Consider the following 12984-nt stretch of genomic DNA (forward strand, 5'->3'; position numbering starts at 1 on the left):
ATTCACTTTGAAGTAGCTAAGCAAAATAAAAGCATATAAAACCAAACAAAATTGTTTATAAAATGATCACCATCCACATGAAAAAATCCATGTTAGATATGTTTGGATTCCAGAGTAAACAGGCTTAAGTTTTGAAATAGCAACAACCAGAATATTGGATGTCAAAACATCAGTAAATCAAATCTCTAGATACATATCAACATTAATTTGCAGAACTGTGTTATAGTGGAGTGACACTCAGAGATCTATTTTATGCATATTTTTAATATTTCAAAGATGGATATAGGATTGTTATTAGCTTACCAAATTGTAAATGATGGATCAGCATGCCTGTTTCTACTTATCATAACTTACACACCTGCTGCTCACTGACAGTATACCCTTTGGAATATTTGGTTATGAATTACTCTTACAACTGAGATGTCTGATTCAAAGATGTCTCCTAGCCTTTCATAGTCATGAAGCATCTCTTTTTTCTAGGCCTCTGAAAATTATTTTTCTTACATTTCCCTTATATTTTCTAGTTATTCTTTTTATTAATTTTTCAAGTACATAAAAGCAGAGGAGTAGATTATCAAAGAAATTTTATGCTTTTTGAGAAATAAAAGCACTTTCTTAATCATGATATTGCATGTATAGTCTAAAGACACTAACCTGTTTGTCCCAAAAAATTTCCCCAAAGTTTTTAGTACCCTCTTATGGTTCTCTGGGCAGTTTTCTGGTGTCAAAGAACAATTGAGACAGAAACCACATTTTTTTAAAAAACTATGAAGATCATTTTAGTATTTGAAAGCAACATATAATATCCAAATAAATTATACTTATTCAATTAAATTTGAAGTATTTGTATTGAAAAAGTGATTCAGCTCTGAAAATCACTTCTAATACAAAATGAAAGTAATTCTATCACTCTAAAGAGAAAAAAAATGAAAGAATAGGAGGAGAGAGAGTTTGATAATATATAATGCATATGGGCATTATTTGTTTATTATATATATTACAATGCCAATATACTTCATAAAAACTCGAAGAGGTAATAGAGCACCAATTTCCTCCAGTTAACATGTGATGAAAGCTGCATATTCTCTTCTTGTCTCATGTTACCACCTCTGTGATGTACAGTTCACTCCTGACTCTGAGAGAATCCATGGAGTAGCAGAAAACAGCACACAATAGGCAAAAGTCTTGCACATACACACTGAGAGGAAAAAGTCCTTCTATGTGATTTGAGGGAGAAACAGTCATATTTCCTCTCTGGCAAATTGCACTTGGCCTCAGACAACAAAGCAGGTATGTGGGCACCTCATGACTTTATGGGAGAAAGATCCTTTCCCATATATGGAAGTTTTCCAAAAGACATTAAATTTTTTTGCTTTAATCTCATCTACATCCCATACTTTATCAAATGTACCTAGTCTTCTAAAATGTTAGCTAATGGAGACAAGTTTGGAAACTATACTCTCTACTTACGAAAAAGAGTGCCCCATCTCAGAACTTAAAATGTAAAATCTTCCCCAGCATCAAGTAAGGAAAATGCATTCTATTAAATCCCTAGTTGAAGATCTTTAGGTAGAAAGAGCATCCTAGTGTTTTCTGAAAAAGACACCCAGGACAACCTACAACTGAATGCTCATGCTGCATACCACTGGGAAACCTAAAAATCAAAATATGGTCAAATATGTAAATGTAAGTATGTAGACATACGTGCAGCTAAACTCATATGCCAACATACAAAAGGAAATCATCATAAATTTATGGCAAATGAGCCTTATTCCCATTCACAAAGTCAAATAAAAAATTAAAAGAGAGGAAATTGAAACATTTAGAAAAGTTAAATGCCGCTTCCCAACTGACACTTATAATAAATTTATATATCAATTACCTTGTTTGGCAAGGCATATGTGTGTTATTCTGAAAACTTTATGTATCTGAATATATATTTCTTGACTTGAAATTTGAAATCTGTACAGAATTTTACCTGTTGGATTTAAAAAATGTAATTCTAAAGAATAATCTTCAAATATTTTGAGGACACATCTAATTGTAAAAGCTATCCAAAATGTATTTAAAGCAATACATTTATTTTACAATGAATATGCCAAGTGGTACACATAGGTTTTCTTTTCCAGTAAACTTTCATGGGAACTATTTTAAATGACCCTGCTCATAAAAAAGACTCCTTACTGTCTGATAGTTTACTATTGCCATGAATGAAGTGATTCCTTAAGTAGTTAAAACTGCCCACAGACTTGCAGAGTACCTATTAAAAACTGCTTTAGACTTTGCTTTTTCTTTGGGAACTACCTTTTATCATTGCTGCTGTTGTTATTATTGTTATAATGGTGTTGTTGTTATTACTATTCACGGAAGAAACAAGCTCTTACAAACAAAAAGGTATGAAGAAGGAAAAAAAGAAGTGGGGGGTGGACTTGTGTTTTTCTGTCAATTTTGCTCTCACTTCTCCCACTATTTTCTTTTTATTTATTGAAATGACTCTGTAGCTCAGCTAGGGGAAAACAAAGAGAATGAAAATTCATTTAAGTACTCTCTTTTATTTATGTTAACATTTCATCATATGCTGTTTAACAATTTAGTAAATGTTTATTATGCACAGTGTTGCATTCTCAAGAGAATAAATAAGTTTCTGTCAGCACTTCTTTTATGAAATCCTATTTTGGTTGTGTATTTTAAAAATTCATAATAAACAGTTCCTTCAGGAAGAAGCCAAGAAAGGAAATGCTTTGACACTGTTGATAAGTGAGCTTGTAACTAAAGAAATGGAAAACAAACACGTGCATAAACATTCACTGTGTGTATGTGTAGAGAGGAGAGAGAGCATGTGTGTGAGTGAGGAAGAATGAGAGCGAGAAATAATAAGATCATTAATTTTTAGATCTTATGATCTTTTATGTGAAATAAAAAGCCAACATTCTGATGGTTTCAATGTTAACATTCCCACAGTTATGTCATCGTCATACTCATAAAACAGAAATGAAAAAAAAACCCACAAAAATAGACTAGAAAATGTCCAGGGTCCTCCTTGCCCTGAAGTTTTATTATTCTATTATCATAAGAAAAAAGAATAGAAAATGTCAAATAAATGTCAGAAGATGAAGAATGGCCATTCCAAGTATGATTCCTAGTATTCTTATAGTATATATTCAACATCATTTGCTTTATGATGTTGAATATATACTATACTATATTCACACACACACACACACACACACACACACACACATACTCTCATACATAAACATACACACATACACACACAAACACAAATATATTCAATTTACCAGTTCTAATTATATCCCAAAATAAGAGGTAATTTTAGATTGGAAGGACCCTTATCTTCATTTTATGTGTGTGTGTGTGTGTGTGTGTGTGTGTGTGTGTGTGTGTGTGTGGTGGGGGTGGTGGTGGTGGTGCTGGGGATGGAAGTTAGGGGCATCTTAGCTACACCCCTATATCTATTTTATTATTTTATTTTTACCCAGGGTCTCACTAATTTGCAGAGGACCTCAATAAGTTGCTAAAGCTGGCATCAAACTTATGATCCTCCCATCAAGCCTTCTAAATACTTGGATTGTAAACATGTGCCACCACCCAGTCAACCCTATATTCCCTTTAGTTATTCAGTTTTTTTAAAAAGGGAATGAGATATTTATTGACTGTTTATTATTTGTTAAGCACCTTTAGAAGCATTGTATTAACTTATTTAATCTTTTTAACAATCTTGTAAGGCAAGTCTATTATGGCAGTATCCCAAATTTTTAAGATGAAAAAAATTAGCAGCCAGTAACTTGCTAAAGTCACAGAGGTTCTTAACAATAATGTATGGCTCTCCAACAAAATAGCCAAGTCCCCAGCTTATCCAAAGTACCAATCTTATCATACAACAAACATGTAATTAAAAAATATTTTCCAGTCTAAACAAAATACTTTCTGAAACCATATCTTTAGGAAAATGTAAGGCAAAAATGTTTATCCAAAAATGTTTAGTCCAAAAACAGTACATATTTGGATGAATACTTAATTTACCTAGTACATATTTGGATGAATACTTAATTTACCTAGTTACTTTTTAATCTATAGAGCTTTAAATCAGTTTATCAATATGAGAGATATCTCTTAATGCTATTAAATCTTCACTGAATGTTCACTTAATTTATTTGATAATTTCTTCTCCTTCTTCTTCTTCTTCTTTTTATTATTATTATTATTTTCTATAGTGCTGAGGATTGAATACAGGGCCTTCTAAAATAAGAAAATTCTTTACCACTGACTTATACCATAACCCAACTACTGCTTTATAAACAGATGGTCATGGCTAGCTTATTCAGTCTTGCATAGTACCATCAATAAACATCTTTGCATAATTAAATTATCTTTTTGTATTAGTTTTCTGTACTGAGTAGAAAATTGTCAGAAATTTGATCATATGATGCATACATTTGCTCTCCAATGTTTTCTGTGGGTCAGGGATTTAGATGCAGCCTGGCTGAGTCCTCTGCTTTGAGTGATACCAGGCTGTGATCAGGGTTTAAGCAGGCTGCATTCTTACCTAGAAACTCAACAGGGAGAAAATCAGTTTTGACACTCTCTCAGGTTGTGGCAGAATTTGTTTCTTGCTACTATAGAACACAGAGTTTGCATTTTGGCCAGCTGTTGTCCAGAGGCTGTATTCAGCCACAAAGGTTCTTGCCAATGAGGGCCTTAGTGACCTTTACTCTAAGGTTCAAACGACTGTTAATTTTTCTTTACAGGAAGCCCTAATATGTGTGACACATATCTCCAGACATCTAGTTCAGCAGTCTCTTCATTTCTCCTTGGTTTCAGCTAAACTGAGCAATGCAGGACAAAGTGCCATCAGGTACCCCAAGAGTCACTTAATGACTCAGAATGGAAAAATCTTAATGATTCCATTTGATAGTAAAAGCGTATGTAAAATCCTAATTATGAAAGCAGTGAGGGCAAATATTTTCTAAGAGCATTTTCTCTTATTATAAGCCTATGCATTAATTTAGAAAGAGAAACTATCTTTACATTATTCAGGCTTTGCATTCAGAAACATGGTATAGCTCTCCATTTACCTAAATATTTTATCTCACTCAGTAAAGTTTATTCAAGTTCTCTTTATAGGTCTTACCCATTTTCTTGTTAGGATTATTTTTAAATAATATATGAGATGTTTTTGTTGCTACTGAGTAGAAACAATGCATCCCATTATGTCCCCAAGTGATTGCCACTGGTTTGAATAGCAATTGATTTTTGCACATATCTTATAACTGACATTACTAATTTTATAAAGTTTTGACAGTTGCTTGAATAGATGACACTCAAAAAAGATGTGTCAAAAATCACACAAGTATTAATATCTAGTTTTACTAACTAGTTGTTTCAGAAAATATTTTTAATCACAGTACCATAAAAAGTAAAGTATTTTTACTTTCTATGTGGTTAACTTAAACATTTTTCCTTACTTTACTTTTGACCTTTAAATAATATAAATTACCCAGTTTCAATACTTAGAGGGGTGAAGAGATTTTTGGATTCACTATAAGAATAAATTTTGAAATGTCCCATGAGACTTTGGCCATCATTCTTTTTATTTCTCCTCTTCTATATTTTGCTTTATGGCTCACTTATTAATTTGAAGTTTCAGGGATATGGAAGATATACAGTTCAAAATTAAAAAATATATGTTTCTACTTGAAGTATGATTATACATCCTGATTCTTAATACAAAAATTGAGATGTCTTCATTGTATTCTACCCTTCCATAGTTCTTCTTGTCTTTTCCTAATATCCTGAAAACATCACTATAATTTAGTGACAAAATATTATTTAAATGTAATGAAGCTGGGATGGTGACACATGCCTATTCTCCCAGTAGTTGAAAGCCTTGGACAGGTGGATTGCAGGGTTAAGGCCAGTCTCTCAACCTTAGAACCACAGCAATTTAGCATGATCCAATTTTAAAGTAAACAAATAAAAAGGACTGGGAATGTTGCTTGGAGGTGAAATATATTTGGGATCAATCACTAGTCCCCAAAACCTACTACTACTACTACTACTACTACTACTACTACTACTACTAGTAATATAATAATGATGATAATAATAAATAACATAAAACGCATACTTATGGCAATTATTTAGTCTTAAATAATGGTTAAGTAGCAGTGAAATTTATTTTATAATATCATCTCTATTTTATGGTTTAATTTGGTTTTCTTTCAAAGTCTAGATGTGATGTATAATTTTTCTAGTCTTTGCCTACTTGAGTATTTTCTTTGCACAAGAGAGAAAAGCATAGAACACACAATTATTTAGTCACAATTAATAAAAGACTCAAGTCTTTTGTTGATTAAAATGTGCAAGTATTTGCAAACATACATTCAGGATCCATACTGTACATTTTATAGTGTATGTATAATTGTTAAGCTTCATGTTAAGTATAAATATCTGGTAAAAAAAATAAGCAATTGAAAGTTTTTTTTAAAACATAAAATGTTGTATAAAATCTATAAATGCCCAGGAATGTCCTTGACTAGAGACTTATAAGGAGCAAATGAAACACTGAACTTACTCTTGTTGTCACCTCATGTTCTTTTGAGTAAAACACCTGTGGTTTCATCTGCTAAATCTTTGCTCAGGGTGTTAGGTGAATATAGCCTTTCTTCTTTTTGTGCTTAAATATCTTCAGAAACTTAAAAGGCCATTTGTACCCTAAAGTTAGGTCATGTACAGGTAAAGCCGGTCTTACCATGTAGCTCCACCCACTGCCCAGGTGTGTAGCTCCATTCTTTGATAACAGTCTGACTTTGTTCCTGTGGTCTTTGGTACACAGTTCTATCTCTATTATTTAGGCCACTCTGAAACTTGTCCCCGGCAGAGACTCTTAGAACTGTGATTCCCACTTCTTTCAACAATTACACCCTGGAAAAGGTAAAAATGAATATATCAGGGCCTTACACATGCTGCCTGCATGCATCCTTAGCCCTACACAGCCCAGAAGTTACACTTTAGCAGAGCAATATAACTTTGGGGGAATATTCAAGGCTGTTACTTCTCACTTTCTTAGCATTGAGGCGATATGGGGAGGTATCTTTCATTTTATCTCCATGTATTTTTGGTTTATTCAGTTGTGAGAGATGAGAAATTCTTGCAAAATGATACTACTTGATCCTAGGAGTCTCTAAGCCACTTCTCATATTTTTAAAAAATAGTGTGTAGAAAGGCAGCACCTCTGTGGGAAAAAATGAAGTAGGAAAGCACTTTCTTTCTCAAGGAATATTTTCTTTTGTCTGCTGTCACCATTCTCATTTCCATCCATTTTTCTACTCGAATATATCCAGTACTGGTTTTGACATGGGAGGAGACTTAGCTCTTAGAAGCTGGAATCAATAGTAAGGAGCCATGCTGTAGGAGGCTAAATGAGTTCTGCACTAAGAATTTTATCAGAGTTGCCAGTGTAATGCAGAACATCTAGTTCAATCTGAACTAAATGATTTTTTTCAGCAAAACTATGTTCCATATGCTACAGAATGTATACATAAAATTTAAAAAATTATTTTTGTCTGGAATTCAAGTTTAATTAGGGATTCTGTATTTTTATTTGCAAAGACTGCTAAAATTAGATTGAGCTAAAGGGGAAGAGTGACATGGTGCTCATCCTAGATTAAAATGATAGGAAGTAGCCAGGTGTGGTGGTACAGGCTTCCATCTTAGCATTTGGGAGGCTGAAGGATCATGGTTACGAACCACCTCAGCTATTTAGTGAGGTCCTTTACAACTTAGTGAGATCCTGTTTAAGAAAAAAAAAGTAAAAAATCAGGCCGGGGGTATAGCTTAGCAGTAGATGCCCCTGAGTTCTATCTCCAGTAACACACACACACACACACACACACACACACACACACACATTGGTAAGAAGTTCTATGGAAAAGCAGTACCAATTTCTAAACTTTGTATAAAAAAGTATGTTTGTATTTGTGTGATATGTCCCTTTTAAATAAATGTGAGACTTGGGGAGGTGGGGAGAAGAAAAAGCAATTTACAACAAACTACTTAATTTTTGAAAAATTTAGGATCTAGATGAAATCTCAGTCAAAAGACATTGTGGTTTCTGCTAGCTCTGTTTTCACTTTTAAAAAATAACCTTATGCTGGGTGTGGTGGTGCACACTTGTAATCCCCGCGCTTGGGAGGCAGAGACAGGAGGATCACCAGGTTTGAAGCCAGCCTTGCTGGCTTAAGAGACCCTGTTTCCAAATAAAATATGAAACAGGTCTGGGAGAGTAGCCCCGGAGGTAGAAGGGTTCCATTCCCAGTACCACCAAAAAAAAAAAAAAAAAAAAAAGAAAAGAAAAAGAAAAGGAAAATAACCTTATCAATAGGAAGGATTGAGAATAAATCTGCTATTATATAATCTCTGTGAGCCTCAGAGCATAACATATAAGGTGTGTCAATTAACAAATGGTCTTTAGTGGTTTTTTAAATATATTTTTATTGGTGCATTGTAGTCAAACATCTCAATGGCATACAAGACTTGTGAGGATATATAAGCACATATCATCCAATTAGCCTTTATCAAATCCCCATCCCATTCCCTCCTCTTCCCTCAATCCCATGCTTGATTCAGTAATTGACTTTGATATATTTGTTTAAGTACATCATGTGCTTTAAAGAGATTCCATCTTCCCCTATCCCATCCCCTCTGATAGGTCACCTTAATTGCACCTGCATAGGGCCCTTTCTTCAACTAGTTTTTTTCCTATTACTCATTTCTTCCTAATTTTTGCATATTAGGGAAAGCATCTGATTTTTTATTTTCCGTGATATTTCTCTGTGGATGCCACATTGTAGGCTCCGATCCCACTCTCAAAGGCACTGGCACCAGCCTCGCTGCTCGGCAGTCTTTAATCAGGGCCTCGCTGGCCCAGGCACTGGCATTGCCACTCAGCTGACTCTGAACCCGTCCTCGCTGGCTCCAGCATGACCTTGCCTCATGGAAGGCTCCGATCCCGGCCTCAGAGGCCCCAGCATCAGCCTTGCCTTAAGGCAGGCTCCCATCCTTGCCTCGCTAGCTTCAGCAATGGCCTCACTGCATGGCAGGCTCTGATCTCAGCCTCACTGACCCCAGCATTGGCCTTTCCTCATGGCAGGCTCCGAACCTGGCCTTACTGGCCCTGGCACCAGCCACACCGCTCATCAGGCTTCAACTGCTCAGCAGGCTTTGATCCCAGCCTCGGAGGCTCCAGCACAGGCTTTGCCTCATGGCAGGCTCTGATCTCGGCCTTGGAGGCCCCAACTCTGGCCTTGCCTCATGACAGGCTCAGATCCCAGCCTCACTTGCCCCAGCACCGACCTCACGACCTCAGAGTCCCCAGCACCACACTTGCTTTACAGCAGGCTCCTATCCCAGCCTCGGAGGCCCCAGCACAGGCCTTGCCTCATGGCAGGCTCTGATTCTGACCTCGCTGGCCCTGGCACAAGCCTTGCCTTAAGGCAGGCTCCTATCCAGGCCTCCCTGGCCCCAGCACTGGCCGCACTGCATGGCAGGCTCTGATTCCAGCCTCACTGGCCCCAGCACCGGTCTCACCACCTGGCAGGCTCCTATCCTGGCCTCAGAGGCCATAGCACCAGCCTTGCTGTGCAGCGGGCTCTGGTCTCTGTCAATGTGAGCAGGTCGTCTACAGATGTTCCCTTTCTTTCTTTTTTCTCTTTCTTTCTTTTCTTTCTTTCTTTCTTTCTTTCTTTCTTTCTTTCTTTCTTTCTTTCTTTCTTTCTTTCTTTCTTTCTTTCTTTCTTTGTTTTTGGTGATACTGGGGTTCCTGGAAACCCTTCTATCTCCAGGCTACACTCCCAGAGACCTATTTTTTTTAATATATATATATATATTTTTTGGAAACAGGGTCTTGTAAGCCAGTGAGCCTGGCTTTGAACCTGCTTGATCCTCCTGTCTCTGCCTCCCAAACACAGGGATTACAAGCATGTGCCACCACACCTGGAGTTCTTCCATTTTTTTTAAAATATGAGAAATGAGTACATGTCTTTTTCAAAAGCTGGGACCCTGAATACCTAGTGTCAATGAATTTTGTCTCCCCTCCAAAGGCAGAGGTTCACAGCTTCACTTCAGAGAGCAGGATCTCCTGCCCCACATGCACCCTGGCCTTCAGTGCTGCACAGAGCAGCCTGGTGGCCATGAGGGCTGATGTCTCCCACAACATGCAGCATGGAAGCCTAACCCAGCTATGCAGGGCTCTCTTTGATACACCCCAAACCCTTTTACCACTTAGCATGTTGTCCAGAATTCCCAGGCATGTGTGGCAGGAGCAGACCACTTTTGGGGAGATTTCCTCAAAAGTTCAAGATGGATTGGATTGGATCTGTCTGCCCCTCCAAATACTGGTGACCACTGCTGCTGCTGCCACTGCTGTCATCTCAGTTCTTTCCTGAACACCTTTCCCACACAGCATGTTTTCCAGTATTCCCGAGCATGAGCTGCAGTAGCAGTCTACCTTTGGGGAGATTTCTTTAAAATTTTAAAGTATATTGGATCAGATCTCTGCCTTTCCCAAATACTGGCCTCTGCTGCTGCCAACGCAGGTGCCACCGCTGCCGTTGCTGCCACCACCACCACTAACACCATCTCAGTTCTCCCTCAAACACTTTTCCCACACAGCAAGTTGTCCAGAATTTCTGAACATGCGCAACCATAGCAGCCTACCTTTGGAGTGATTTCTTCAAAAGTTCAAGGTGGATTGGATTGGATCTCTGCCTCTCCCAAATACTGGCTGCTGCTGCCCCTGATGCCCCTGCCTTCCTCCTGGTTCTCCACTTAGCACCTTCTTTACATGGTATGATGTTCAGAATTCCTAAGCTTGTGCAGCAGGAGCAGTCCCCCTTCGAGGAGAATTTTTTTCCAAAAGTTCAAGGTGGACTGAATAGGATTTGTCTCTATCTCCTGAATCCTAGCTGCTGCCACTGCCATCTTAACTTCTCTCCAATATGTTTTAATAAGAGAAAATAGTATGTGTGTTTTGAAGAGGTTGTGAGATTGAGCACTCAGAAGCAATAAATTTTATCACCCCTCACATTTATCACATCCTGCATAGAGCAGGATCTGATATTCCAAGTGCAGCATAGAGGAGCATGGCGGCCAGGCACACTGAGCTTTCTGGGACATGCAGCTGGACTTCCCTCCCGGCACTGCTGGTCTCCCTCCACCACGACCATATCATTTTTCTCACAAGGTATGTTGTTAAGAGTTCCCCAGCATTCGTGGCTGAAGTGGTCTTTTCTCTAATCTTTTCTGGAATGTTTTTCCAAAAATCACTTTTCTTGCATGGCGGGCGCCTCATTGTCATCTTGCTTCTTGTTCCACCATTATCCACTCTTTCTCCTGTATTCTAGATAGGAAGTCATGGCTGGAAATGTCTCCTTAGGTTGTCCCAATGAGATATTAAACCAAAATTTGGTGTCCAGGACTTCTCTGAGGAATACATGTCCTTTTCGGCAGCCATGATCACCACTGCAACCGCGGCCACCGCCATCTTTTCCTGCCCAGCCCTAGTTTTAAATATGACATATTATAGGAAAGTAGAAACAACTCTTTTGGTCATGCAGTTGCAACATTCTATCTCCTCTTTTTAGAGCGGCTTCTGATTTGGTTAGATGCATTTGGAGTGTGTCATCACACTTTTGTGTGCTGGAAGCTTTGTCCCAGTGTGTCAATTGCAGAAGGTGGTGTAATCTTTCAGAGGTGGAACCTAGTGAGAGGTAATTAGGTCACTAGGGGCATACCTTTGGAAGAGATTAATGGTGGCTTCGTGTCTTGCCATGCGACCTCTTCTGCTTGCACTCCTGACCTTGTAAGACTACCCACCATGAAGCCAGGCCAAATGTCAAACGGATGACCCTACCCATCCTGCAATTTTAGGCTTCACAACCATAAGATGATGGTTTTCTTTTCTTTATAGAGTACCCAGGCTCAGATACTTGTCATAGTAGCAGAAAATAAGCTGATACACCTTCTATTTCCCTGTCTTTTACCTACACAATTTTTCTTTGCTCCTATTTCAGATCACTTGCTGCAGAGCGCCTTCTCCTAATCACCACCTTCTATGTAAGTGCCTCTCTCCCTTATCAACTGAGAATTTACTGAAGACAGGGCCATTTCTCGTTTATATCTGAATCCCTGGAATTTAACAACTGCTGATTTTCAGGAAATATTTGTTGTAATCCCAGCATTTGGGAGGCTGAGACAGGAGGATTACAGTTCATGGACAGCTTCAGCTACTTAATGAGACCATTTGCAACTCAATGGGACCCTGTTTCAAAATAAAAAAATAAAAAATAGGGCTGAGGAAGTAGCTCAGGGTATACTGTCCCTGAGTTTTATCCCCAGCACCGCAAAAAAATAAAAAATAAAAAGAAAGAAATGTTTGTTGAATGGATAAACAGGTGAAACATGCAACAAAATTGTACAAAAAAAAAGGAACCATAAAACATATTTTGAAATAAGGAGGCCCATGAAAGAATTCCAAAACAAATCATTACAAATGTTTAAGACAATATTTAATAAACAATTTAAATAAAAGCAATAATTAAAATAAGATTTAAGATAAATTAGAGATTTAAGAATTAAGCCATGAAAAATCTTGTTTTGAAGTACTATGCTACAAAAAGTCTTGTTCGGTACTTAATACTATGTTTACGTTTTACTTAGACATTTCATCTTGAATGACTTCCATTCTTTGGACCGGATTGCATTTATACAGGTAGAAATTTATAAAGTAGGTTACTTCTATGTACTAATAAAATGAAGCAATTAAATGATAATCCTCTGTATTATTTAGGTTTTATTTAAATTTGTATGGTGAGATAAATGAATGGCAATATGAAATGTCATTACATTTTAAGGAATCAAACATTTTTAAAATCCTAATGTTTGTACCCTTTAGCCTAGGAATGC

Source organism: Muscardinus avellanarius (assembly GCF_963383645.1).
Source record: "Muscardinus avellanarius genome assembly, chromosome: 2".
Classification (NCBI taxonomy): domain Eukaryota; kingdom Metazoa; phylum Chordata; class Mammalia; order Rodentia; family Gliridae; genus Muscardinus; species Muscardinus avellanarius.